This window comes from Chelmon rostratus, chromosome 12 (assembly GCF_017976325.1).
Source record: "Chelmon rostratus isolate fCheRos1 chromosome 12, fCheRos1.pri, whole genome shotgun sequence".
NCBI lineage: Eukaryota > Metazoa > Chordata > Actinopteri > Chaetodontiformes > Chaetodontidae > Chelmon > Chelmon rostratus.
Window position 1 is genome coordinate 3,871,371 of NC_055669.1, and position 20,641 is coordinate 3,892,011.

Below are 20,641 nucleotides of genomic sequence, written 5' to 3' on the forward strand. Positions count from 1 at the left end.
CCCACAAACAGCCAAATACACTGACTTCATAGATGCTGGTGGTATGTATGCACTGACCATGTTTGTGGAGCGTGCCTGTGTGTTGTATACGTATGCCAGCTCTTTCACTGATCTCAGAACTTGCCAGAAGCTCCAGTTCTTGTTATTTGTTGGTCACGCTGCCCAAACTATTCACATGGCAAAACACTGTGACAGAAACAGAGATGATCAGGCAAACATATTAGTGGCTATGTCTGCCAGGGTGTTTTGTTTTTTTTTTTCCTGGGGCCAATAAGTCTATGGGAAAAGGTCTGTTTGGACTTGTGACATAATAGCACCGTTTGGCCACTTTGTCAAATTGGCTTCAGTGCCCGGCTCGCTTCCTGGGGGCCTGGAGTCAGTGAGTGACTGTTCATGTATATTCAGCTAAGTGAGTAAGTGTGGTCGTGTGTAGACTTGGCTGTGTGTGTATGTGTGTGTACTTGTATTGGCTGTGTGTCCGGAGTAGGATAACCTCTTGTGTTCATTTGTCTCAGTGTATTTCTAATATTGTGAAGTCCTCGGGTGGGCTCATCAGGCCAGATCCTTAAATTAGGCGTAAGCTGCCGCTACCGCCACATTACGACTTACGTGACTCCAAATATGTGCACGTGGTTAAGTGCATGATTACATACACATACATATACATAAAGCTCACTACGCCCATGTTCCCACAGTTGGCAACTCTGTTTCCAACCTCTCTCTTCAATCCTCTTGCCTCTGTGCATCATCTAAATGAAGTGGTGTCATGAAGTCTAAGTCTGATTCCAGGCCTCTAAATCTCTGACCACATGTCCAGCTTGTTCAGTGGTTTGTGGATCTGGTGAAGGCTATTGTTTCCCAGAGAAATGATTGACAGGTCAATGTGAAAAGAATGGGAGAATGGGGCATCTTCCTTCATAGGTAGCTATAGCCAGGCTGCACCCATGAGAAGGCTCCTGTACACTGGCCACAAAAATGGCAACAAGTGTGGATAAGCATGACACAGCTGTAGAGGTTGTAAGATGACTTACATGAATAATAACATATTTATTTGTTGTGAAAAACTGCTCCTAACAACTTCTACTGCTGCTTCTTTTTAACTGTAGTAGGATGGCTGGCTGTGTCATTCGCTGCTGATTGCCAGCTTCAAGTTGTTATTTTGGCTTTAAGTGTGATCTATTGATCAGATGATGCTTAGACACACAAGTATACTTTCTGAGATGAATTTTGCTCATTCACCCTTGAGAAAAGTTTATCCTGCTGGTCTTCACTTCAGCTGAAGCGGAAAAGCTTGAGAGAGAAACGTCTGATCACGCAGTCAAATGATCTCAGTTATGCAAAAAAAGCATGAGATGAAGCAAATTAAAAAAGAAGAGCAAGGTAGAGACAGGTGAGAAGAGATCACAGTAATGGAGAGGAAGGCGATGGATAAAAAGAGGGACAAAGAGCTGCTGAGTGGGAGGACGCAGGAGAAATCAGAGCAAGAGAAATGGCAACCAGAGACAGGTGGAGGAATGAAAGAAAAGACGAGAAAAGGACACAACCCACACAGGCTGGTGGTGAATCGTGATAGAGAGTAAGGCCAGGCTCTCTGCTCTGAGGAGGAGGCACTGTGTGCGTGGTATTTGTCTCCTTCTATGTATACGCACACACACACAAACACAAACACACGAAGTTTGACTGCAGGCCCAGTACCCTGCATTTGCATATTCCAAGAGCCACCCCCTCCCTGCTCCTGTGTCCTGAGGTCGCTGGGTATTACGTAAAATGCAAAGTCCCTTATAGGCACCGGCAGGAGATGAATTTGTCTACAGGAAATGACACAGCAGACTTGAAAAGGTGATGGAAAAGACAATGGCTCGTTTAGCCAGGGGTGAGTCAGAGGGAGTTCCAATGACTTACAGTCTGAAATGGAAGGTGCCAATAACTGGGGGGTGGACACGATATCATCAAGACCTTTGCAAGCCATAGACAAGCTGTGAGTAATGTCTCTCAGTGTTGATTCAGCACTTGTGTGTGTGTGTGTGTGTGTGTGTGCTGTTTTTGTATTGCATCTCATTACATGCTGTGAGATGTGCCTAATATTTTGACCTTCTCGTATGGGGGTGCATATTTGTAGATAGATAGATAGATAGATACTTTATTCATCTCCAAGGAGAAATTTGCAAATTTGTAAATGCCTTTGTCGTCATCTTCATACGAACATTAATTCCGTGGAGAAAAAACACAGAAAACATGAGTGTTTACACTGTCGCATATTTGCAGACAGGCATACAGACAGCTTTACGACACACACACACACACACACACAGACACACACACACACACACCCACACCAAGTGCTGCCCGCCGTCTTTCAGAGCCCATGCTAGCCAGCTGACAGAGAAGCACACAATCTATTCTAAACGATATAAATGATTGAAATGATCTCATTCTGATAAATGATGACATGCATCGCGTGCTGGCCTGTTGGTTTGATTTCCTGCCCCCCGCCCTGCTGCCTCCCTGCAGTTTCAGCCCCCTCAGTAGTTTTCCCCCACATGATGAAACATCAAAATCGACCCATTATTACAAATAGTTAAGTTATTCCACCTATTTGTCCGTTGAGTCTAAACAGAGAGTGAAAAAGACGAGCACACACACACACACACACACACACACACACACACACACAGGAGAAAAGCACCTCCCTGCACATCATCATGTGTGATGATCCTTTTAACTTCATAGCTGCAGAAGATGGGAGGCATCACTTATCCAGGAACAGATTCTAAATTCATGATATTATTATCCAGATTAGCTCTACGTGTGACTGGATGATTGCAGAGTGTGTGTGTGTGTGTGTGTGTGTGTGTGTGTGTGTGTAAGCATGTGTAGTTTTTGTATTGATCTCATATGCTGTAAAATGTACCTACCATTAGGAGGCATCCTGTGTGTCACTGGCCTCACTCTGATGCAGACTTGCTTTTCTGAAACACGTTCCTGATCCATATCCCATCTGTTCGGATCCGGCCTCGGCCGTCCTGTCTGTGGCGGCGCCTCTTTGAACTTTAAGTTGGCCGAGGCACTGAGACTCCTTCACCTTCACCCACGTTCGTCTTGGCGAGGACGGTTGCTGTGGAGAGGAGGATACAGAGACAGAGCTGCTTGTTTGTTGGCAGCTGTTCCATCTACAAGACACTGTTTGGGCTTGTAATGCCTGTGCAAATACATTGTCTTTGGAGCTGTTACACAAACCATCCACCAACACACACACACACACATGGTCTCTTTCTAGAGAAAAGGACTGCAGCTTGTGTTATGATAACCAACCAACTTAATTGACCTCATCAGGACGTGAAAACCTGCCGTTTGGCTCTCACAGTAAGGTTCATTTAAAAAACAGCATTCACCATCAAAAATGTTTCTTTTCAGTATCAAATATTCTTCATTCGCTTGCTCCCTCTGAGGAGGACAGCAGCTGTAGTCAGCTGCAGCCATGAATTCCTGAATGGAGCAGGCTGCAGGCTGCAGCAAACTCAAAGCGCTTTTTACACCACACGTCTGCATCCACCCATCCACACACACATCCACGCGATGCTGGCTGGGCCCCCTGCTCATTACGAGCTTGTAGCCGTTCACACACACTCACACACCGATGGCACTAAATTGGGAGCAATTTGGGGTTCAGTATCTTGACAAGGATACTTCTGCAGCAATAAGTGATAATATTCAAGAAAATATAAAGTGTTCCTTAAACAGTGATGTGATAAAATTGTAAAAGCGTGTGAGAAAAGGTGGTTGATAAAAATCTCCCACGTGGCTGCGGCATTCTTCATGCAGCCGTTTATCTTTTCATTCATATTCTCCATATCCGGCTGATGCTGCGGCTGACACCACTCAGACACAGACAGAATACAGTGCAGTCAGTCAACATCCATAAATCACTTTCAGTGTGTGAAAGCCATCGCTGACAGTGTGAGGGCTAACAATAGCATGCAAACGCTTTGCAGTCTAATCTCATTGTGTCCGAACAAACTCAATACTAATCCACTGGCAGTTGTTGAAGGAGTTTTCTTCTCATCATCATCATCGTTACCATTATCAGACTTCTTCTGTGGTCTCATAAGTTTCCGGGGCGGACAAACAGTTTCCAGCATCTATTTTTTTGACGGCCATTAGAATGTGACAGCTCCGTGTCTGTCGCTGAGTTTCTGGGTTGACATGATTTGTTTCCCGCCTGCCGCGTCAGCGTTTCATCAGCTCGCCCTGTGGTGAGTGTGCGAGGCAGGCCCGTGCACGCCGGGTGACACAGGTGCACGTGTCCGCATGGGCCAGCACGAGGAACTGAAACAACCACACAGGAGCGGACTCTGTCTTTGTGGACAAATGTGCCATTAATTATTACTGTCACTATAGCGACGACACCAGCAGAAAGCAAACTTGTTTGGGTTCGATGGAGCAAAGTTTGGAGGCTGCAGCTTCTGCTCCTTTTTTTTTGCCCTCATTTTTGGAAGTGTGAGTTTATTAGATACTTATAAGAGTCATATATTGTGTCCAAACATGTCTTGAGAACAGGACAGAGCTGAACAGACCCTCCTCTGGCAGCTGGCAGCCAAGCTGTGTCACACGGCTATGAAGGAGAGCTTTAACCGGTCTGCCTCCTGGTACAAAGAGACGGAGATCAATGAGCTGGACAAATGCAAACAAACAGAAAATCAGGCGAAAACCTTTTCAGTGTAAGATTTGGTCGTTCTACTAATGTAACTCAACCCCAGTAACTGCACACTATTCCACCGGAGGCCATGTTGGAAAGCAGCCTGCACGACAATTTCACCGGCTGGCAGAAACACTTTCACTTTTCATTAACGGTGGTCCATGCAGAACAAACGTAAGCTGCACACTGTATAAACATCTAAGTTAGGTGACCACTGCATTGATTCTGATACGTTACAAGATTCCAAGAGATTATCAACCTTTATCCAGCTCAGCAGTTGAAACACATGTTTGAGTAATGTATTTTTATTTGAAATAAACAACAGAACATGCAGCATCATTACTACGCTATGATCCATATCTGTGGTTGAATATTTGCATGCACTGTTTTTGGAACTTGCTCCAAAAGTAGTTCTTAGCAGGGTTCAGTTTTCTCTTGCTATGTTTGATCTATATGTCCTAATTCAAGGCATACAATTATATTTACTTTCAAATTGTATATTTCATAAGGCTGGTTTTATACGGTAAGTATATGCATACTGACATTTTTCTGTATTTCAAAGGTAGCTGTCTGATACATGCCTGATATACCAGTGTGTGCACATACCGCCTCCGCCAGAACCTTTTGAAGCTCCTCTTAAATTCTATCAAGGCCTCAGGTAAGAGCTGTTTAAGAGCACAAATGTGTTCAGGGAAAAGGTTTCCATTTCAAATATAGGTTGAAAGAAACACATGGCTAGGCTATCGCTTGCATAAATTCTAGGCGGATAGAACATGTGGTTCAAATCTGCCGTCCCGTGCTCTGCCGCAGCATCTCTGCAGGAAACACAGCAGTGTCCCAGCACAGGATGACACTGTGTCTTTGTCAGCTGAGGACTCTGACGTTGCACCCTCTCCATCCGAGGAATGTCGTTTGTGTGACATTGGACCACAGCTACCTGCCAACTAGCTTTGGCTGCCTAACCGAGACTGCTCTGTTTATGTTCCAGGTTTTGTTGTCGGGCAGGTCACGAAGCAGCTTTCATGCGATGTACTGTAACAGTTTGGATCGCGAGGCTGCACCGGCATCATTTTGAGCTACCACCTGCTAACCTTGGAACACAACGGAGGCCTGATGAGCACGGGAAGAGTCAAGGTGATCTGCTCGGAGCGCTGCACCCGACAGGCTGCAGACGTTTCCTGTGCACCTCATCAGCGCGCTGCGTCTCCGGTCAACTGTGCTGTCAGATCAAACATAAGTTTGGAAGATGAGTTTGATCTTCGTGGCCATGTTGTTGAAACTCGGGATGACATCGGCAACCATCAGTTTGAATGCAGAGTGGCAGTTTCAGAAAAATGCTCTGTTGTTGTTGTTGTTGGGGCATGAATGATTAGAGAGAGACGCAGCAATGCAACTGTAGAAGAAGGACGATGACAAATATTTTAAATTTGAATGTTGTTCAGTCAGGTTCAGTATTGTATCGTTAAATACACTGGCTGTTATTATGAACTGTTTCCTGTTTATTTTGCATTCATAAATACGAAAGAAGAGCAGCCAATGCAAATCGAGTACTGCTCAGGTCAAATAAAGGTTTCAGCTATCATGCCTGATTTGAGGCTGCAGCTGTTTTATACTTAAATGAATACAGTGTGCACATTTCCCCCTGGACAACGTTTGAAGCTCAGAATTCAGGAATCTATTATGTTCCAGTAGATTGAATCCAGGGAAAACGGCTGATAGAAGACCCCCTCCGAAGGCAGCAGCATAAAAAAAACAATTCCTGCATCTTGATTTTTACACAGGATAGATTCCCTGGGGTGAGTCTCCTTGTGCTGGGGGCCAAGCTAGAGAGGAAGGTGGATGCCTCATCTATCTGCAGCTCCTGTGAGGCCTGACGCTGGTGTCTCTCTGTCTCTCGCTCCTGGCTGCCTCCCCAGGCTTTTGCTGCTCTTTGCCTGTGCACTGCATTTGGAACCGTGGCTACCTTAAGGGGCTGTTGCTCTGCCTCTGTCTGCCTGCTGTCCTCATCCTCATGTCATCCTCCTCCTCCTCATCTATCTGACCTGTGTAAAATTGGCTACATTAGTTATGAAATGTGTGGCTGTTAAATAAGCATCATCACCGCTCTTGTGCTCTTCTGGAGATGCCAATGTTACCTCGTCTTTGTTGTGGAATTTCAAGAAGGACATTGGTTCCAACTGCACAACCCTGATTTCAAGAAAGTTAGGACGCTGTGAAAAACAGAAATCAAACAATGTGATCACTTGCTAATCATTTTCAACAGACACTCAATTTAAAACAGTGCAAAACAACAAATTTAATGTTTTACCTTTATTTCATACAACAACATGTTTACACCTCTGTATCCTAATACACTGTCTGCCATAAAATGCTTTGGTCTGGGAGATGAAGTGAAATAGCTGAATGATAGCTTTTACGTGTACGGTGGCTCTGAGTGGTCAAACAACTCTAAACACTTTTGATAAATCAGAAAACGCTGAAAATGTAATCTGTTCCGACAGCTTTAATGATGAAGATCGTTTTGGAGTCGGTGTAATTTCCAAAAATTGTAAAAATTGCAAAAATTTGGGGAGAAAATAGGGATTTGGTGTGGAGGATTTAAAGATAAACTCATCTCTCTTATATATACAAACATGAAGCCCATGTTGTTAATTGTCATTTGTATGAAACTGGATCTGTTTATCAGAATGTGCAGTGGTTCATTACACTGGAACCCTGCACAGCCCTGCTGACACGCTGCACTAATTTCTGCACTAATTTTTTTTTGTACAAAGTATGTGGCTTAAATGTAAATTAGCATTTATCTACACATTGTTAGCCATTTGACATGCAGTAGGAAAAACTAGTACATTTTCAAACTACTTACACAGGGTCATTTCATAATACCTTTAATACACAATATAAGGCATTTTAGCATAAACACCACGTATCATTATTATGAATAGATGTCTGGCATGTTTTACAAACCAAACAAAAACTGGTTGAAAATGAATTTATGATGATTTTAATTGTGGATAAGCCTCCTGCCTCAACATGTGCAGCTTCCCTGTACAAATTTGGCGGCTGGGTTGGTGCATCGCTTCAGAGACAAGTAGCTGCCAAGGCTGATAGTGCATGCCATCTATGTGAATTTACAGTTTCTATGGTCTTTTAATGTTAACAGTTAGGTAAACATGCAACAGGTTATTGAGACCCAACACTCACATGAAGGCAGGTAAGCAGCAGAAAGACAGAGCCCACTCAGAGACTCAGTGTTACCACGAGATGAGCGTCAGCAGGTGGGGTGAGCAGCAGCAGACCTGCTGACTACGTCCTGCAGTGACACACACCCACACACACAGACAGGGAGAGACAAACACGACACACAGGGAATGAAAACACAAGGGAGTAAAGGAGAAGCAGGCTGCTGATCTCAACAGTACGAGCTGTTTCACTGTAATATCTTACAGCCTTTTTCAGAGACAATAAGAAACCTTCATGCTGAAGAACAGTGTACTTCATGACCTGCTGCCGGTCCAGCTGTTGGGAACCACTGCATTAATGTGTCCTAGGCAACCATACTAGTGAGCCATCATACACTATACATAGTGACTGTGTACCACTGAAGTTTTAGTCAAGTAAAAGTAGAAATACCACAGTATAATAATAATCAATAACAAGTTGTCCTTCAAGTAAAAGCACATAAGTATTAGCATCAGTAGCATTCTAATGTTGTTAAGGTAAAGCATTTTTTTCCAAACTGATCCTATGATTTCTATTTAAACTTGAAACTAAAATTTGACCATGTATTTATTGCTGTTAAAGATGGGATCAGTCACATGGCCCGCTAGCTCTCTGCTCTGAGTGTGTGCTAAAGAAAATACAAACCCCTGGCTCTGTAAATGGGAAACAATCAAAGAGACACTATTCCAGCTGGTCAGCCACAGGTGGAGTTTGTGCTTGTGCACAAAATTGGTGGACGTGGATATTGGGGGAGCGAGAGGGGAACGGTAAATCTGGCAACCTGATGTGTAATTGCATTGTGAGGAAGACGAGATGGCAATATCAGCAGTTTTCTCCAGAATGACTCACCCCATCTTTAGACTGTGGTGCAATGTTTCAGTAAGAAACTTGGTGCAGTAGAATTATGAAGTATCATAGAATACAAATACTTGAGTGATGCAGAAGGACGTAAAGACTTCACTTGCTTCCAGCTTCTATTTTGAAGTTTGTCAAAAGTTTATCTACTTAACACTAATCATTTTCGCTGAGGAAGTCTGTGTTAGGCAAAACAAAGCAGCAGAAAGGTAAAAAAGAAAGTCAAAAGATTAGCTTGTCAGCCATTAGCTGTTAGATTTAAATGTCAGAGAATCTCAGTGTATAAGAACGCACATCTCTGAAATCGATAGCAGAGGCACAGGCCTTGCTGTGCTCTGGGAGATGTGGGCTGTGATGGTGGTAGGTCAGCTTGTTGCTGTGAGACCATGTTTCATTTTCAGCTACATTTCTCCTGAAGGCGTTTAGCTGCACAGGCAGCATATCAGCAGATGGTGACCTGGACTGAGGCTTGCCTGTAATGTGGCAGATCAGTGAATATGAGCCTACGTTCACACTGCAAGCCTCAGTGCTCAATTTCAATTTATTGCTCAGATCCTTTTTTTGTTTTGTTTTGTTTTGCAATTTTTTAAAATGTGGCCAGAATGAGATTCCAGTATGAAGTGGTCATGGTCTTGAACTGACCCTTGCACAGAAGAACAACAGCGCTTCATACAAGGTGACGCTGTCGTATTGGGGTGTTCATGGTTGATGTGCAGTGGTTGCCTGTGAATCCATCAGCAGATGATAATGAGGATGAGAAGAAAGGAAGACATGGAGCCATGGCTGCTTTCTGTATGCAGGTGTGTGTGGCTGTAGAGTGGGAGCCTGGTGTGGTGGGATTGTGACGTGACCGGCTTCACAGTAACAGATTTCATACAAAGTTTCAGGACGTCAGGGACTGCTTTAAATTACATTTGTCAGCTCCTCTTCACAAGAGCTGCAGCAAACTCATTTCAGATGAATGAGTGACATTAAAGAAACAAAAAAGCAGGCCTGTATCTGATGTAGAGTCACATATGAAAATGGCTGAAATCAGAGCTGAAAAGATCAGATTTCATGTGATTTGTCCTGTTCACACTGTCATTAAAAATTCTGATCTAAGTCACATATGAGCAAAACATTTAGGGGACAGCACAGTTATGGACCTTATGCAGTCCCTCCCTTTTTTTCTTGAATCTATTTCCAGTTATTTCTCTTAGCTTCCTGTTGCCATTGCTGGCTATAAATACAACTTTTTCATTTGGCTGCTGTGGCTCCCTGCGTGACTATGGCAACCACAGACACCACACCAACCACAACCTGCTCTGTTTAGTTGTATGGTAAGATTGCAGCCTTTATGAAATTTAAACTTGCTAAACTCAATAGAAGTCTGAACGCCTTTGCGCCATGCTGCAGCTGAATCAAAACAGACGGTAGCTGCAACAGCGACAGCACCTTTATCATTGTCACAAATGCCACTTGGATTTTGAATGAGGTTTTCTTATTATTCGAACAGAACCAGGATGCTCTGCTTTCACTTCATCTCTTTAATGATGACAGTATTGTCTCAAGATAATAATGTCCACATTTACAATGCCAGCTGAGGACAAATGGTAAAATGGTAAATGGACTACATTCACAACTTGGGATTCAGTATCTTGCCCAAGGCTACTTTGACTGCCAGGGCCAGGGATGGACCAGCAACCTTCTGGTGAGTGGATGATCGCTCTTTCTCCTGAGCCACAGTCGCCCCAAAAACAATATGTGTATAAGTGTATATGGACAGCACATATGTGCACTCCCACACATTCAGTTTTCAGTAATTAACATGCTATTGTGTTTCATATGAAGCTGTTTAGGTGAGTTTCACCTAGTGATGTTATTAATGACTAAAATATGGATGAATTGGTCCTACTTATTGGATCAAGGTTTGGTTTTGTGCATGCACACATGCACTTCTCTGACGAAAATTTTGGCATGCTATAATGTTTGCGTTGCTTAAACCTGCAGTTGTGAGCTTTTGTCTCCCCCTTCTGGTAGGGGGAGTAACTACACAAACTCTGTCAACATGCTTAAATCAGCTATGGCATACTCCTAGCTTCTGTAACCTACTCGGTCGCTAAGGTTGCTGCCCCCTTCAGCTCTGGCTAACCAATCAGTGCTTGTTAATGTAAAATGCATTGCTGCTGGTGCACTGAGCAGCGCTGTCACCACATTCACACTCCAGATTTAAAAGCTCTGGTATACTGTAAAATACAGAGAGATTTACCTGGGTGATAGGCGAAGTCAGCCAAGTGAACTTGTTTGGCAAGGAATTCCATCTTGAGGTTTATTATAATCAATAGCGGACACAGAGGCCGTGCACTAACCCTATTTAACCTGCTTCTTCCTCCTGCTCCTTCACTCACTACACAAAGACTGAAAGTGGGTTAACCATTAACAACTAGATATGTTTCTGCAATTCAGTGTGACTTTTTCTCAGCCTATATCAACCTTTTGTAATGTTTTAGATAATACAAACTAGAACACACTGCAGTGATGATTTAATTTTAATATATATATTTTTATATATTTTAAATATATATGAGTAATATATTAGTAGAATATTTTTTACATGCACAAGCGCTCCACTGCTTTTTGGCTGAGCTAATTCTTTTTCTTTATTTCAGTAAAATACATCAACTGTCATTTCACATCCTTATTTTATTTCACCCGAAAATGAGCAAAGTCACACTTCAGATTTATGTAGTCAGGTAATATGAATCATTGTGTCATGATGTCAGTGTTATATTTGTTTTAAAACACTAGGATCTGACAGGGCTTGCATGCTAAGTCCTTACCCTGCAGCAACTATCTGGCTAACATGGTCAAACTTAATGAACGTGAAAGGAAACGCAGACAAAGTCATTAAAATAACAAGTCTGATGCAGCAAAATCCCCAGGTCTTCTAGCCATGCTTGAAGTGGATGGAAATGTTTGGGTGGAAATGTCCACAGAAATTAAGAACATCGCATACTCGAGAGCTGAATGAGAAGCGTCTTGGCAGTCCAGATATTGCTTGAAAAGCCTCCACTCTCTGTGTTTCTCTTTGTCTTTGTTTTCCCACAAAAAAAGCACACTTGTATTTGTGACATGATGTATTGGCTCCATTCTGCTGTGCACACACTGTGCATCACTCCAGTGCAACCTTGGTTGCATATTTCAGAGGGCAATTAATTTTGGATTAACAAGAGCTCAGTGGGAATCTCTCACCCTGAGGCCAGTCCGGGGCTTACACTGTGTGTGTTTAAAAGGGGTTATGCTACCCTGAACGACCCAGTCAAAATCCAGGGTTAAACTCTGAAGCAGAGGGAGGCAGGGGACAGTCTTTGTTGCATGGTGACACAAACCAGGATCATTACCTGGCATGTGACCACCAGAACCAACCAGACTTGTTGATGAAAGGTTTGCATTGTTTTCTTAATACAATAGTCACATGTCACATTTGCTATATAGGGAAAGTTACCGTGTTTTTTTGATATGGCGTGTTAGCAAGTAGTTGCCTACTCACACACCAGCAGACAGGCAGCAACCTCAGCATTCATTTGGAGTCACATTTCTGGCAAATCAACGAAGTAAGTCGAGTATTCATTTTCATTTATCTATATTCTTACGAAATATATGTGGTTCTTTAGCCGCCAAATGCTAACTTTAGCTGGCTGGCGTGGCTGAAAATGAGGTTGATGAGAACAGAGAGAGTGAACCCAACAGTAAAGTTATGGGCCATAACGCCAGAACATTTATCTAAAAGACACTAAAACTCTTCAGCTGATGGGAACTGCAAAGTTGGGTTTTAATTGATCACTTTAAGCATCATTTGAGTCATTCTTAATATAAAATATTGGTGCAGCTTTAAGGACATAATATCTTATTCCTATTCATATACACCCTATTATCCTTTAACAGTGAAGTGTGCGATTTTGAAAATGTGTGTTGATCTTTCAATGCAATCTACAGTAAAATAATGTTTTTCATTCTATAATGTGGGGGAATAATTGCTTATACTCCAGTGGATAAATGGTAATTGTTATCTCTGAATCTGCATTTGTTAAGGAGACACTACACTGTGGAAACTTTGATCAATACCAATTGCTGCTCTGGCACACTGATTGATCCTGTCGTTAATTTTTAATCAGCACCGCGATACTCTTCTTTACATCCTTTATCTCTTTTATGTCTGTTCTCAAAAAGAGGTATGGCTCTGACAGTTATGGCTCTCCTACGTCAATGGCTGTCCATTTGGGATGATTGGTTAAGAAATAAAAGTCACTACATTCACCATTGCCCTATTCTCAGTGTCAACTGCAATAATGCAATGGGCCATAAATGTGGAAAACTCATTGCTCATCTCTTTTTCCCAAATGCCCCAACCTCCAGCTTCTCCGGTCCACCCAGACAGCGAGGTTTAATGTGTTTGGACTCAGTGTTATGGCAGACAGTGATAAGCTCAGGAAATGTGCAAAAAAGTGGGCATGTTTGTGAAATGATGGATGGAAGCTGAAGGTGAAGTGTTAGTGAGATCACTTCTTGGAGTGCCTGGGACTGATGCCAGATTTACACAGTCAAATGAAAAAAATAGAACTACACCCCAGATACCTGCCATTCTGACCAACATTATTGGCACCCCTCAATTACTACACCATGTACGATATCTCCTGAAATAAAAGTTTGTAGTGAAACAGCTTTGGTCTACAGACGCCGACCCATTCTCATTCCTAACTCGTCACATATGCTTGGATGCTTGGTCAGGACCCCTTAGCGTCAACAAAAAAGAGTGTTTTTAACTGGCCAGCAATGAATCCTGATCTCAATCTAACTGAAAGTCTTAGAGAGCTGGGAGAGCTGCAATCTGCCACTGGGAAAAGGAATTTGGAGGCTGTCATTGTTGCCAAAGGGTGTACAAGGGTGTAGGTGGCTTTAATGCTGGGTGGGTCATATTTTATGTCTTATTTGAAATCACTACATGTTCATATGTTGCAAATTCAAAAGGGAGCTTTATTTTGCTGAATAATTCTAGACATTCTAAAATGCTCTGATTATACAACGTTGGTACATTTCCATTTATCTCTGAAAATATTACACAGATTATAAAAATGATCCAAGGGTGCCAAACTGTACATGCAGTTCAAGATTCAAGATTCAAGATTCAAGAGTCTTTATTGTCATTGAACATGTCAATGAAATTTTCATTGCAACCCCCATGTTAGGAACAGATAGTAAGAAAGATAAGAAGATTAGAAAGAATAAAATTAAGATAACTACGATAAAATTAAATAAACATGCAGTAAAAATAGTTGAAAAAGCAATTAAAAATATAACAGAAGAAATGCCTACTAAGGCAATAAAATATACTAAACAATAAACAATAAAATATGGAAGTGAAATGTGCAACAGAATAAAATATACAAGCAGAATAAAATATACACAGTGAAATGTACCGACAGAATAAAATATACCAATGGACAATAAAATATACCAATGAAAATGGAATGTGCCAATATGGTAAAAAAGAATATAACTTAGTTAAGTGAATGTGTGTACCTAAAAGTTAAGTACACAGAAGGTGCAGGTGGAGATTGATAATGTAATTATTTTGTACATCCCCTCTTTATTTACATCTACTTTGTGAATATAGATATAATAAAGGAAATCAATGAGCTATCCAGCTATTAGATCACCTCAGTGAGCATTATTGAAAGAAGTGTCTTACTATATTGCAATCTCAGCATATAGACTTCAGTCGAAGCAGGTGCCGACAGCTGCACTGAGTGAGGCTGTAGGCACAGTGTGTTGAATGATAATGTTGCATGCAAACATACAATGACAATGTTAAAATGCTGATGTTTAGCATGCCCTGTTTACCATAGCCGCCATCGTAGTTTTGTGTGTTAGCTTGTGGAGGGAAGGGCTAGGGACAACAATTTACAATTCATCCGTAATCAGCAGACCAAAAAAGTCATGTGGATTCATATTGTGGGGACGATGAATGTCTGTACAAAATCTTACAGCAACCCATCATGTAGAGACATTTCAGTCTTGACCAGAATGATGGACTGGCTGACAAAACCCACCACTGGCAATTCTGCAGGCCTGCAGCTCAAAAGCTGTTGCACAGGTGAAGTTACACCAAGCCTCACACATAATGACGCAACAGCTTTATCCCGGTAGCTTAGGTAACTTTAAAATATTAACTACAGGCAATATTTCATGTTATCTTGTGCAAGCAGGGCTTCACCGATTAATTGTTGATGAAGAGACAGAGGGTATCTGTGGAAACCTGCAGGGAAGGGCACAATTAACAGCTCTCCTTATTATCAGTGTATAAGTAGATGGTGGACTGAGGCCACATGCCAGAAACGCTACATCGTGCCTGAAAAGACAATTTCTTCACTTGCAGATGTATTCCAGAAAGGGGAGCAGTAACTTTACTGCTGAGTGCACTTAAAGTACCATGAAGTATTGATGCTAAATAACACAGACAGAACCAGAAGTACACATATGGGAGTTTGAGGAAAAATATTCTTACAATCAGAAATAAAGGTTTCCTTACTTACTGCTTATTTTGAAATTGCATTGTAATTTTATCATTTCTTTATAATAGTAGAGCTTTAATCACAGTATTATCAAGCCTCCTCTCCTCCTCACTCTATGTCTTGTTCACTGGGTTTCCAGCATTGCACATGTTGCAGAGCTACAAAAAGATTTGATATTAAACAAGTCATGGCTGAAATCTAGACAGGCAGCACACACTTTTTTTGCCTTTAGTGTCTCACATCATCAGAGAGAAAGTTCCAACTTTTTTAATTCACTTTGTGCTCCAGTGTATTATGACCACAGATGAACTGGCCAGGTTTGCTTAATAGACTTCGGGTCGGTTGGCCCACTGGAGGTGAGTCCACCACAGAAAGATGTTGTTGTTGTTGTGGTTGTTGATAGAAAATTCCATACTCCTTAGCAGTTTTGCAGTAGACTGGTCAGATTGTATGATTCAGTTGTGTGTGGAGGGGTCATGAAGTCACATTTCAATTTTTCTTCCCAGTTCTACTTACCGTAGGTAGGCTACATTCACCACAGGGAGACTGTCCGACTTGTTCATTATCTGCAACACACAGTACGACATGGTACTCATGAGGATTTTCAAACCTTAACTGATTTCAAAAACTAATACTAAACTAATATTGTGCTCAATCATACAATCAAGACCACATGGCAAAACAGTATCTCAACCCTGGAGAATAAACCGGTTGCCTACCAATGTGGTAACGACAGAGACATCATCAGTTTGTCTCGAATTGCTTAGTGCTCAGTTACCTGACCTGTTCCTGTGTTTTGTGCTCAGGTGATTCCAGTCACCTGTTCTCCCTGTGAGACCTCGTGTGGACCCAGTCTGTCAGTAACTTTAGTGGAAACCTCAGATCACCTGAACCCCAACCTGTAGACCTTGTTTGGACTCTGTTTGTCTGCTTCCCCTTGGACTTGGATCTGGATCTTCTTGGACTTTGCACCATTGAACTCCGGTTTGCTTGCTGAACATTTATCAAAACACTGTATTTTAAGTACTCCTGTCTCCTGTCTACTTTGTCTGAGCTTGGCTTTAGAGTCTGTTTAAAAACCCCAAAACCCTCATAGTTATTTTGAAATTGTTAAAGACGGATATAAAAAAAAAGTTATGGAAGCCCATAGGGGACTATATTAGATCATCATGAAAATGTAATAAAAAAAAAAAAGGAAAAAGAAAAATGAAAAAAATACACAGTTGGGTCATTAAAACTGACTGTCTTTCAATCTTGCTTATCTCAAACAACAACCACAAAGTTTAGGAGCTAGGCCTACTTATAGGCTTAATTACTCACCCTTTTAATTGTGGACCTAACTTGATATGTACAACTTCAAACCGTGCTGTTGGGTGTAGGTGAAAGTGCGTCGCTGATTTTTTGTCGTCATAAATCTTGCAGGGATGCTGTTTCGCCCATTGCATTAGAATATTGTCCTCTTTGGAACAGGTTTTGAAAATAAGATACCAAACAGCTTTCCATTTTCATTTTGAATACGGTCTTTAAGCACTCTTTTTAAATTGCATTATCTTTTTAGTTACGGAGCTGATGATTGAAGAGAAATGCCAACTAATTATCCACTTATTTGAACAACAGATGCAAAAGTTGGAATTGAAGCTGGAGAATAAGTGTGATGAGATGACAGTTGTGAAATCATGCAGGACCAGTTTAAAGAAAAGCAGAAAAAAAAAAAAACATGCCAAGTTGGGCTGATGTAGTGAAAAAGGCTGACACAAGGGAAAATACACTTGCCTTTCATACTGTTCTGACTAACTAGACGAAAGGAAATCAAGAGAATGGAATATGTACTGTTTGGAACAAAGGAGCACAATTTGGAAAAGAGAGGAGAGCAGCATCAAAAGGATTTGGATGCAGTAAAAGACATTTTCAACATGCAAGGTCCGTACGGCAACAGACTCATTTATGAGAGCGGTTCCAGCTTGGCAAATAAAGCGAATGAAGACACGGACGGTTCGGCAAGATCAGGGAGAACTGTCAGTTACAAGAATGGTGTAAAAGACCAAGTTGTTTAAGACATTTGTGCTGCATCAAATTGACAAGAATAAGAAAAACGTCTTGCATGAGGAAGCAAATTAAAAGCAGTGAAAAACATCTATGGAATTCACCTTCAAAGTCTCCATTACAGGAATAATTGGTGCGATCTGCGGTTGCTGAAATTACATCCAGAAAAATCGACACATTTACATGATAGGAAAACAAGTGATAACATAGACAATTATACAGCATGACAATCTGTAGAGGAAGAGTGGAAGTGGAAGAGGAAAAATATACAGTTGTATTGGTTCACCTGAATTCCACATGCACATTTCAGAAAATATAAAAAGCTCTTTTTGGGCCATAATTGAAATAAAAGTTTTTGCAAGAAAATGGTTTTAACATATAAATCCTCATTGAGATCTCTCATCTTGAATGTGCAAGTTTGGTCTGGTCCATATAAAGTAAAATATATTGAAAAAAATGAGACGGTTCAGGGAAGAGCTACTAAACTGTGACTATTTATGAAACTCTATTGTACATTGTGGTATATTGGATGACTTGTTTATTTTAAGTTGTAGAGTTCGGTGTGGAGAATTTTTTTGCCGTACAAATAAACTTTCATTCAAAAGATTTGGAATTTGAACACCTTTTTAACCAAGGTGAAACTATGATTGTTTTGTTAACGTGCAGCATTTACACTCAGCCACTGGCACACAATTTAAGCCTCATAGGAGCTAGAGTTTTTAGTGTCTGTCCTTTATATCCATCTGATACATACAAAAGCTTTTCTGGGGCCTAGAGGGCCTTGAGCATTAATAAGATACAGAAACAAACTTGTGGGAATGTCTGAAGTTTGAGAGGAAAACTTTTTATACAGATCTTTTATACATACAAGCCCACAAATGTTAGGAAGGAGAAAGAGAGTTTAAAGAAAAAGCTGTGTTGTGGGGGTAGATTGTACGGCTGATCCATTCAGACTGCTGTTGAGGTTAAAAAGCTGAGCAAAAATCAGAGAAGTGTGAAGAGAAAAAGCCCTCCTCGATGCTAAGACTATATACTGGGCCGTCACGGAAGGTTTCTTTGTATAGATGGGAGTCCGTCAGGGCCCCTCTCTTAGGGAGACACAGATTCCCACAATTTTGCAACCACTAGCTGTGCTCTGTGGTTTGAAACAGCGGCCTGCATGCTTTGGGCAAATTCCCTTTTTGTTTCGAAGGTAATGAGCAATAGCATAAATCTGAGTAGGTGGTGGGTGATTTGCAGCCTGTAGTGTTTTCACTAGGGGAAAAGGAAACCGGTGTATTGTAATTATGTTAGAGTATAAATGTCCACTCCAAATTGCACACACACTCAGTTTCACTAGTGCAATCAGGTAATTTATCAAGCCTAGTCTCAAATAAGAATATGCCTTAAATCAGATTACTCCTTTATCTTCTGTAGATTGGTGCTTCAGATGGTACAGTGTATGAAAGTGTTTTTGATCAATAAATGAACATGGTAATTTGTCTCATTAAAACTTACAGCACATCTATAATACTGCAGCCCTCAGTGGTGCTGTGTAGTATGAAATGGCATCTTAATATATTGACAACTTCAGCATTGGAGCACTAGTTAATTAAAATTCAATATGAGCTGCTACATTTGAAAATCATATAAGAAATGAGTGACAAATTCAGAAACACATGCACAAATCATATTCAGTGCTTAAACTGGAACTCTGCCTGCTGCAGTCTAAGCTGATGATAATGTATAGCACAGGGTGTGAAAACTAAAATGAACATTAGTTCTCAGCATTGCATGAGACAAAAAACTTCCCTAACAGGTATACTAAAATACCCCTGGCCCCCAGTTTGCTTGACATAACCTGCATTTGCAGGGCTGTGTTACACAGTATTTTAAAGCAGGGTATTTAGAAAAATGTGCTAAAATGATGCTGCATTTTATTCAAATAAATTTGGCATGCTGCCTTGACAGGACATTAGGGGAAGATTTGTGCCACCTGGACAGGATGAGATACAGCAAGCGAGGCTGCTTGTATGTCTGCATGTCTGTCCGCTGCTTCTGCTGCTTCTGCCACAGCTATTCTGATGACAGGCACTCCATCCAGTCCAATCCACCAGCATGACCAAGCCTAGATGTCATGCAGTGTCCTTTACAATCCTGGTTCTGTTTTGATAATTTTTTTGCGGTATTCTTATTTTTATAGATGAAATATTAACCAATTTGAAAAAATTTGATGGAAGAAGAATAAATTCATCCTAGAAATACGCAGAAGCGTGACTGTAGATTACATATTTAACACCATAGATTCACTTGTAAACCCTGCTCCTTCAGCTGTTTCAGCCAGATTAAAGTACCGGTTGGCACAGATGGAGTTCCCTCAGATGGTTTTCCTCATATCTTAGGAAGCTCAGTAAGCTTTCAGGATGCATATTGATGATGGTCATATTATTAGTCAGTTTAAGATTGTTGCCTACCACTGTTATGCAGATGACACCTAACTCTATGTGTCATTTAAACCTGATGATGTTAAACATCTGGATGCCCCACACTGTTGTCTTACTACAATCAAAGACTGGACATGGACTGAATTTACAGACAAAACAGAAATCTTGCTGATTGGCCCAAAGGTTTCTAAGGGTATTAATCCATACCTCAGGATTTTAGCAGGGATATAAAACCATCTGCTAGAAATCTTGGTGTTGTCTTTGCTCAGAAACAGAATTTTAGCCATGACATTAAAAAGTTCAGCTCAGAAATATTGCCAAAGTCACTTCAGTTTTACCTAAGAACATTGTAGAGCAAACCATCCGTGCTTTTTTCTCTTCCTGCCCGGTTTACTGTAACTCCTTATTTTCTTTTTTAAGCAAGTCTGCAGTTGTTGACTTCAGTTGGTCTTGAAGGCTGCAACCCTACTTTTTCAACACTAAACAAAAGGATTGCATTGCCCCCATTCTGGCCCACATACACTGGCTTCCTGTACGCTTCAGAATTCAGTTTAAGATCCGTGTGATCACTTTAAAAGCCCATGTCCCACCGTCCTGGCTCAAAACAAGGAGACCACATTTTATCTGTATAAGCTGGCTTTTTCATAAATTTGCTGCTTAGTTTTGTTTTATTTGTTATACTGCTTTTATAGTTGAGTATCTGTTTCCATCTTATAAAAGGATTTTTTTTTATTTGCTTTTACGATGCATAGTATTGTGCATTGTTTTCTTTTATTATATTTCTTTTATTGTTGATTATCTGCTTCTGTTTTCTAATGCTCTGTACAATTATGCATTTTATTATGAACTGT